We start from the raw sequence: 8,003 nt of genomic DNA, 5'->3' as shown, positions 1-8,003 counted from the left end.
ATTTCTATAAAAGTAACAATTTAAATACTGTTTGCATCCCTAGCCACAACAATTTTCCTTAACCTTCAAAATTAATAACTAATCCTAATTCTATTTGAGATAAAATGGAAAAATTGTTTCATAAAACATGGAGTTGGTGAATTCCTGACAAATAAATCGGGTAAATAATTAGGTCTTACTAGGTTGTTAGAACTTTGTTATTTTAAATTTATAAGAATTTTCACGTCATGCAGAACAGTCTTATCTGCCTGATAGAGGCATAAACTTCATATCATTGTCAGATCTTAATTCAGAGATTCTCATTTCTAGTGACAACCAACTCACTGAGCATCTTTCTAATTCTGTTGCACCCACTGGACCAGTATGCCATCATAACTAACCTCCTAATCAAATTTTCTGTAGCCCTTCCTCATTATAATTGGGATGTCTTCACTCTAAAACCTCAAGTTTACCCGTTTTAAGCACCCTCCTCCAACTTCTCCTACCAGGCTAGTCGTATACGGCCTGCGATTATTTTCAAAATTGTTTATCCTGGGAATTCTCTTGTGGTGCAGTGGGTCAAGGATCCAGCGTTGTTATTCAATGACTTGGGTCACTGCTGTGGCATGGGTTCATTCCCTGGCCCAGAAACTTCATATGCTATGGCTGCAGCCAAAAAAAAAAAAAGCTTATCCTAGTTGTGCAGGTTACTGCAAACATGCAATTTAATTAAATGTTATGTAAACTGAAATATAGAAAGATACTTAATATTTCTTCAAATCTAAGCTGAATGTTTTAGAAAGACTTGAAAGTAATATGTCTTAGTTCAGGCTGCTATAACAAAAATATCATAGACTAGTATCTTAGAAACAACAGAAATTTATTTCTCGCAGTTCTGGGGACTCAGTTCAAGAGCAGATTCAGTGGCTAGGAGGGCAACTTCCTAATTCATGACTGGCAAGAAAGAATTATATGGGCAAGGAAAAATTATCATATACTACATGGCTCAACTGTGACTAGCTTTACAACTGTGAATTACATTTATGATGTAAATACTAAATATTGATCCTACTAAAATTACAGTAGTTTATTAGGATAATTGAAAGTGCGCATGTGCATTCAGGGAGGAGGGAGGAGAGAGCTAAATCGTCATTTACCCAAGGGGAGACGTCAGCAATTAATGACAAAAAATTCAAAATGAATATATATAATGAAAGTACAATTTTTAGACATATTGAGTTAAAAGATCTAGCTAAAGAAATTGAAAATGGGCATCTTGGGAGTGGGAACAAAAGTGAGTGAGGAACCGTTTAACTCCTTAAACCATGAGTATGTGTAACTTTAATAAACATGAAAAGGGGGGGGGTGAGTAGAGAAATGAATAAGTTGTTGATATTCTTTCAGTTATATTAACTTGATCTTTTTTAGGATAAAAGATCTTATTTAATTTATGTATAGTTAGTCACCCTATCCTCTGGCTTTCATGTAACTAACTGTATAGTGCTTCCCAAGTTGTACTGTATTTTACCTCTTTATATCTCCCACCTAAGCTGTGAATTCCTAGAGTTTTACATACCAAGAGTGTTTGCATCCTAGAAGGTGTGAACTTGAGCACCTGTAACACTGCCTGTTTCATAAGTGAGATCCATATACTTTTGTTGAATGAATGGTATATGAGAATAGTTGAATTTATTATCTAGGAAAAAATTTCACACTCCTATTACAAGAATTAAGTATGCATTGCACAAATAGTCTCTCTCTTTTTCTTTTCTTTTTTTTCTTTTTTTTTTTTTTGGCTGAATATGGAAGTTCCCCAGCCATGGATTGAATCCAAGTTGCAGCTGTGAGCTATGCCACAGCTGCTGCAACACCAGATCTTTAACCCACTATGCCAGGCCAGGGATCAAACCTGAGCCTCTGCAGTGACCCAAGCCACTGCAGAGACAAGGCTGGCTCCTTATCCTGCTGTGCCACAGTGGGAATGCTCCACAAATAGTCTCTTACGCTGTACTAAATCAGATTTTTGTGATGATTTAGTTTCAAGTGTTATCCTCTATGCTCCTGTCAATCACTGTAGCCACTGAATTTATCATGAGTGCTTTCTTCCTATTAGATACAGGACTGAAAATATCTTCTGTCAGACATCTTCATCCATAAGTAACAACTTATAATTATTTTTTAAAGTTAGGGCCCTTCACACAATTTACACACCAAGCAGTTAGTGTTCTCTAACCATGTTCCTGATTTAGAATATAGTCTGTATTACTCCTGTTACAGATTTGTTAAAAATTATTCTGAGGAGCTCATTTAAGAGTGATTCACAAACAGAACCAGATATTCCCACTACATTGCCACTTAGTAGACAATTAAAGATAAGTTGTAACTTTTGCTTGAATCTAGATGATTTATGAATAATTTTTTCTATAAACATATAATCTATGTGCAAAATATTTTTAAAAAACCATTAAGATATTAGCCTCTAAAGTAATAGGGCCCAAGCTCATTAAAAAAAAAATTTGGTTTGTCATTGCATACTTGCTGTTATAAAGGATAGTGGATGATAATCTAGATGGTATATATCTCCTGTCCATTGGTGTGTTTTATGTTACAACACAAAAAAACACATTTCTGATGGCCTCATAAATTTTTTTTTCAACATGGTCCATTTTATTTATTTATTTATTTTTTAATCACATCTGTAGTTGTATAACGATCATAACAATCTGATTTCACAGGATTTCCATCCCACAGCCCAAGCACATCCCCCCACCCCCCAAACTGTCTCCTCCAGAGACCATAAGATTTTCAATGTCTGTGAGTCAGCATCTGTTCTGCAAAGAAGTTCAGTCTGTCCTTTTCTAAGATTCCACATGTCAGCGAAAGCATTTGATCTTGGTGTCCCTTTGTATGGCTGACTTCACTTAGCATGATAGTTTCTAGGTCCATCCATGTTGCTAAAAATGCTGGTATTTCGTTCTTTTTAATGGCTGAGTAATATTCCATTGTGTATATGTACCACATCTTCTTGATCCACTCCTCTGTCAATGGACATTTAGGTTGTTTCCATGTTTTGGCTATTGTAAATAGTGCTGCAATGAACATCGGAGTACATGTGTCTTTGCGAGTCATGGTTTTCTCTGGATAGATGCCCAGGAGTGGGATTGAAGGATCAAATGGTAGTTCCATGTTTAGTTTTCTGAGGAATCTCCATACTGCTTTCCACAGTGGTTGCACCAATTTTCAACCCCACCAGCAGTGTACTAGTGTTCCTATTTCTCCACACCCTCTCTAGCACTTATTGTTTGTAGACTTTTTGATGATTGGCCTCATAGATTTTAAAGTAATATATCTCTAAGCAAACATACCTTAGAAAAATAAACAGCTTTTTAATTTTATTTATTTATTTATTTATTTATTTATTTATTTATTTATTTATTTTGTCTTTTTGCCTTTTCTAGGGCCGCTCCCACAGCATATGGAGGTTCCCAGGCTAGGGGTCTAATCAGAGCTATAGCCGCCGGCCTAGCCAGTGCCACAGCAGCGTGGGATCCAAGCTGTGTCTGTGACCTATACCACAGCTCACGGCAATGCCAGATCCTTAACCCACTGAGCAAGGCCAGGGATCGAACCTGCAACCTCATGGTTCCTAGTCAGATTTGTTAACCACTGCACCATGACAAGAACTCCAAGAAACAGCTTTTTAAAAAAAAAAAACTACCAAAAATATTTCTTTCCTTGGGTCATTAGTTGAGCTTCTTTAATGAAAGCCCATATGCCTACATTGTGTATCAATTGCTTTACTTTGGAACTGTGACCTAGATGAAGCCAGAGTGTTCACATTGCTTCCTCTATTCCAGTACAAAAGTTTGTAATTACAACAAAAGCATTAAGAATTTTACACATATTTAGCACTGCTACCTTATTGTAATAAATAAAATAGAATACACTTATAGTTCTTAGTGTGAACTTCTAACTGCTTTACAGATAGAAACTCATTTAATCTACCAAAAACCAATGAGGTATTACCATTACTACCCCCATTTTACCAATGGGGCAGCTGAGACACTGAAATCTTTTTTGTTTTTTTTTAATTTATAGTCAGAGCTTTATTAAAAATTCTCACCTTCCAAGTTAGTGTTTTCTACCAACTTGGGGAGCAGAAACCTTCACAGGCTTCACAATCCTTTGCTTAGGTATTGCCTTTGTGGGAGCCTTCACAGCAGCCTTTGCTGTCTTTTTAGATACTTGCTTAGCCTTTTTTGTTTCCTTGGCAGCCCTGATAGCTTGTTGTCTTTAGCCTTTTTAACTTCAGGTTTCTGATTCCTCTTGGCCATTATATCAGCAAGTGATGCACTAATTATGGCACTCCGGAATCTGACTACATGGCGGGTTCTTTTCTTTCGAATTTCTTCCAACTGTCTCTGTTTGTGCTTCCTTCTGTAAAGAACAGTCCAGTTGGTCTCCGAGGATTCCTTGTGGAAAGGAATGCACACTTATATTTTGCATTAAGAACTTGGAAAACCTTCCCATTAGTTCTGTTGTAGCACCTCCCATGACCTGGGTGGATCTTGTACCTGCTGAAATAGCAAAGCTCAACCTTCATGGCTGTCAACAGCAGGGAGAAAGAAAGATGGCAAAGAGAAGGAGGCACTTAAATCTTAAGTGTCCTGTGGTACCTCACAACGAGAAAGTGGTACAACTGGGATCTGAATTCCAATAGCCTGTGCTCAGAGTCCACACTTTCTTTTTTTTTTTTTTTTTATTTTCCCACTGTACAGCAAGGGGGTCAGGTTATCCTTACATGTATACATTGCAATTACAGTTTTTCCCCCACCCTTTCTTCTGTTGCAACATGAGTATCTAGACATAGTTCTCAATGCTATTCAGCAGGATCTCCTTGTAAATCTATTCTAAGTTGTGTCTGATAAGCCCAAGCTCCCGATCCCTCCCACTCCCTCCCCCTCCCATCAGGCAGCCACAAGTCTCTTCTCCAAGTCCATGATTTTCTTTTCTGAGGAGATGTTCATTTGTGCTGGATATTAGATTCCAGTTATAAGTGATATCCTATGGTATTTGTCTTTGTCTTTCTGGCTCATTTCACTCAGGATGAGATTCTCTAGTTCCATCCATGTTGCTGCAAATGGCATTATGTCATCATTTTCTATGGCTGAGTAGTATTCCATTGTGTATATATACCACATCTTCCAAATCCAATCATCTGTCGATGGACATTTGGATTGTTTCCATGTCCTGGCTATTGTGAATAGTGCTGCAATGAACATGCGGGTGCATGTGTCTCTTTTAAGGAGAGTTTTGTCGGGATAGATGCCCAAGAGTGGGATTGCAGGGTCATATGGAAGTTCTATGTATAGATTTCTAAGTGTCTCCAAACTGTTCTCCATAGTGGCTGTACCAGTTTACATTCCCACCAGCAGTGCAGGAGGGTTCCCTTTTCTCCACAGCCCCTCCAGCACTTGTTATTTGTGGATTTATTAATGATGGCCATTCTGACTGGTGTGAGGTGATATCTCATGGTAGTTTTGATTTGCATTTCTCTTATAATCAGCGATGTTGAGCATTTTTTCATGTGTTTGTTGGCCATCTGTATATCTTCTTTGGAGAAATGTCTATTCAGGTCTTTTGCCCATTTTTCCATTGGTTGATTGGCTTTTTTGCTCTTGAGTTGTATAAGTTGCTTACATATTCTAGAGATTAAGCCCTTGTAGAGTCCACACTTTCAACGACAAACGCAAGATGAGAAGAAATTCATGCTTTTAAAAAAAGGCAGCACCCAAGGAAGCATAAATATAAGGTGAGGAAACTTCAGTAACCCTTGTCCCTTTGCATTAGTGAGAATTTATCAGGAGCCATACAGATTAAAGAAACTCTATTGGTGTCATTTCTTGGTCTCTAAAATTGTCCAATCTAAGTGGAGAATTTATTTGACCACTTAAAGCAAAAATCAAATTGTCAGTCTATTTTAGGAGGGCATAGGCATTTCTTGATTTTTTAAGGGGATGTTTGATATCATATATTTAGCATTTCTAAATACTAAAAACTTCAGTTGAAAGTTTACAAGGGAATAAATAGATGGTTCTTCCATTTGCAGAATGTGAGTGACAGTTGAAAGTTTGCACAGAAAGGAAACATTTCAGAATGGCATTTGTAGAGAATTTGAAACCAAGATATATTTCACATACTTTTGTCTCTTCTTTTCTAGTAATTGCCAATTTGATTTTTTTTTCTGCAGTTGTTCAGAGAGAAATAAAATTCCTTGAAAGGAAAAGAATGTTTAAAAGAAACTGTTTAAAAATAATTAATACGCACACATGAACTTGAAGAACAAACATGGGTTTTTGTTGTTGCTGTTGTAAATTTTATAAAACTTTGATCATATAAGCAACATAATACTCCATAATGGAAAAAATCAAATTCATTTAACTATTTCTCTATGAGGGGCAAACTGGTTGCTTGGTTTTTTTTTTCCTTAAGGTAGACTTTATTCTTTTTTTCTTTTTTTTTTTTTTTTGTCTTTTTGCCATTTTCTTGGGCTGCTCTCATAGCATTTGGAGGTTCCCAGGCGAGGGGTCAAATCAGAGCTGCAGCCAGTGGCCTACACCAGAGCCACAGCAACACCAGATCCAAGCCGCGTCTGCGACCTACACCACAGCTCACGGCAATGCTGGATCCTTAGCCCACTGAGCAAGGCCAGGGATCGAAACCGAAACCTCATGGTTCTTAGTCGGATTCATTAACCACTGCACCACAACGGGAACTCCCCTAGACTTTATTCTTTTTTATTGAGGTATACTTGATGTACAATATTATATAAGTTACAGGTGTACAACATAGTGACTCCCAATTTTTAAAGGTTTTACTCCATTTATTGACTGTAAAATATTGGCTATATTCCTTGTGTTGTACAATATATCCTTGTAGTTAATTTTATACATAATAGTTTGTACTTCTTAATCCACTGTTCCTATGTTGCCTCTTCTCCCTTCCCTCTCCCCAATGGTAACTACTATTTTGTTTTCTGTATCTGTGAGTCCGTTTCTGGTTTTTGTTTTCGTTCTTGTTTTTAGGGCTGCACTTGCATCATATGGAAATTCCCTATCCAGTGGTTGAATCAGAACTACAGCTGGATCCTATGCCATAGCCATGGCAACACCAGGTCTAAGGCACATCTGTGAACTATATCACAGCTTATAGTAACGCCAGATCCTTAACCCACTGAGTGAGGCCAGAGATTGAACCTGCATCCTCACAGAAGTAGTGTTGGGTCCTTAACCTGATAAGCCACAATGGGAACTCCTGTTTCTGTTTTGTTATATTCACTAGTTTGTTTTATATTTTCAATTCCACATATAAGTGATATAATATGGTATTTGTCTTTCTTTGTCTGATTTATTTCACTTAGCATTATACCCCCAAGTGCATCTATGTTGTTGCAAGTGGCAAAATTTCATTCTTTTTTATGTCTGAGTAATATTCCATTGCATATATGTACCATATATTCTTTATCAGTTCATCTGTGGATGGATTCTTAGGTTGCTTCCATATCTGGGCAACTGTAAATAATGCTACTGGGTGCATGTATCTTTTCAAATCAGTGTTTCCATATTTTTCAAGTATATACCCAATAGTATAATTATTGGGTTATATAGTAGTTCTATTTTTAGTTTTTTAAGAGACTGCCATACTGTTTTCCACAGTGTCTGCATCAATGAACAGTCCCAGCAACAGGGTATGAGGGCTTCCATTTCTCCACACCCTTGCCAACATTTTCATTTGTTATCTTTTTGGTGATAGTCATTCTGACAGGTGTTAGTTGCTAGCTTATTGTGATTTTCATTTTTATTTCTCTGATGAATTTTGTCAAAAGATTTCTACATCTATTGTTATGATCATGTGATTTTTATTCTTCAGTTTATTAATGTGGTGTGCCACATTGATCAATTTGTGGATATTGAAATAACTTATATCTCTGGGATAAATCCCACTAGATCACAGTGTATGAGCCT

The 8,003-nt window shown here is 37.0% G+C and overlaps 1 pseudogene; it reads right to left on the bottom strand.

The window, feature by feature from the left end:
• LOC100738963 lies at positions 3,615 to 4,799 on the bottom strand (annotated as a pseudogene).

This window comes from Sus scrofa, chromosome 1, assembly GCF_000003025.6.
Source record: "Sus scrofa isolate TJ Tabasco breed Duroc chromosome 1, Sscrofa11.1, whole genome shotgun sequence".
Lineage (NCBI taxonomy): Eukaryota > Metazoa > Chordata > Mammalia > Artiodactyla > Suidae > Sus > Sus scrofa.
This window is presented reverse-complemented; position numbering and strand designations above follow the sequence as displayed.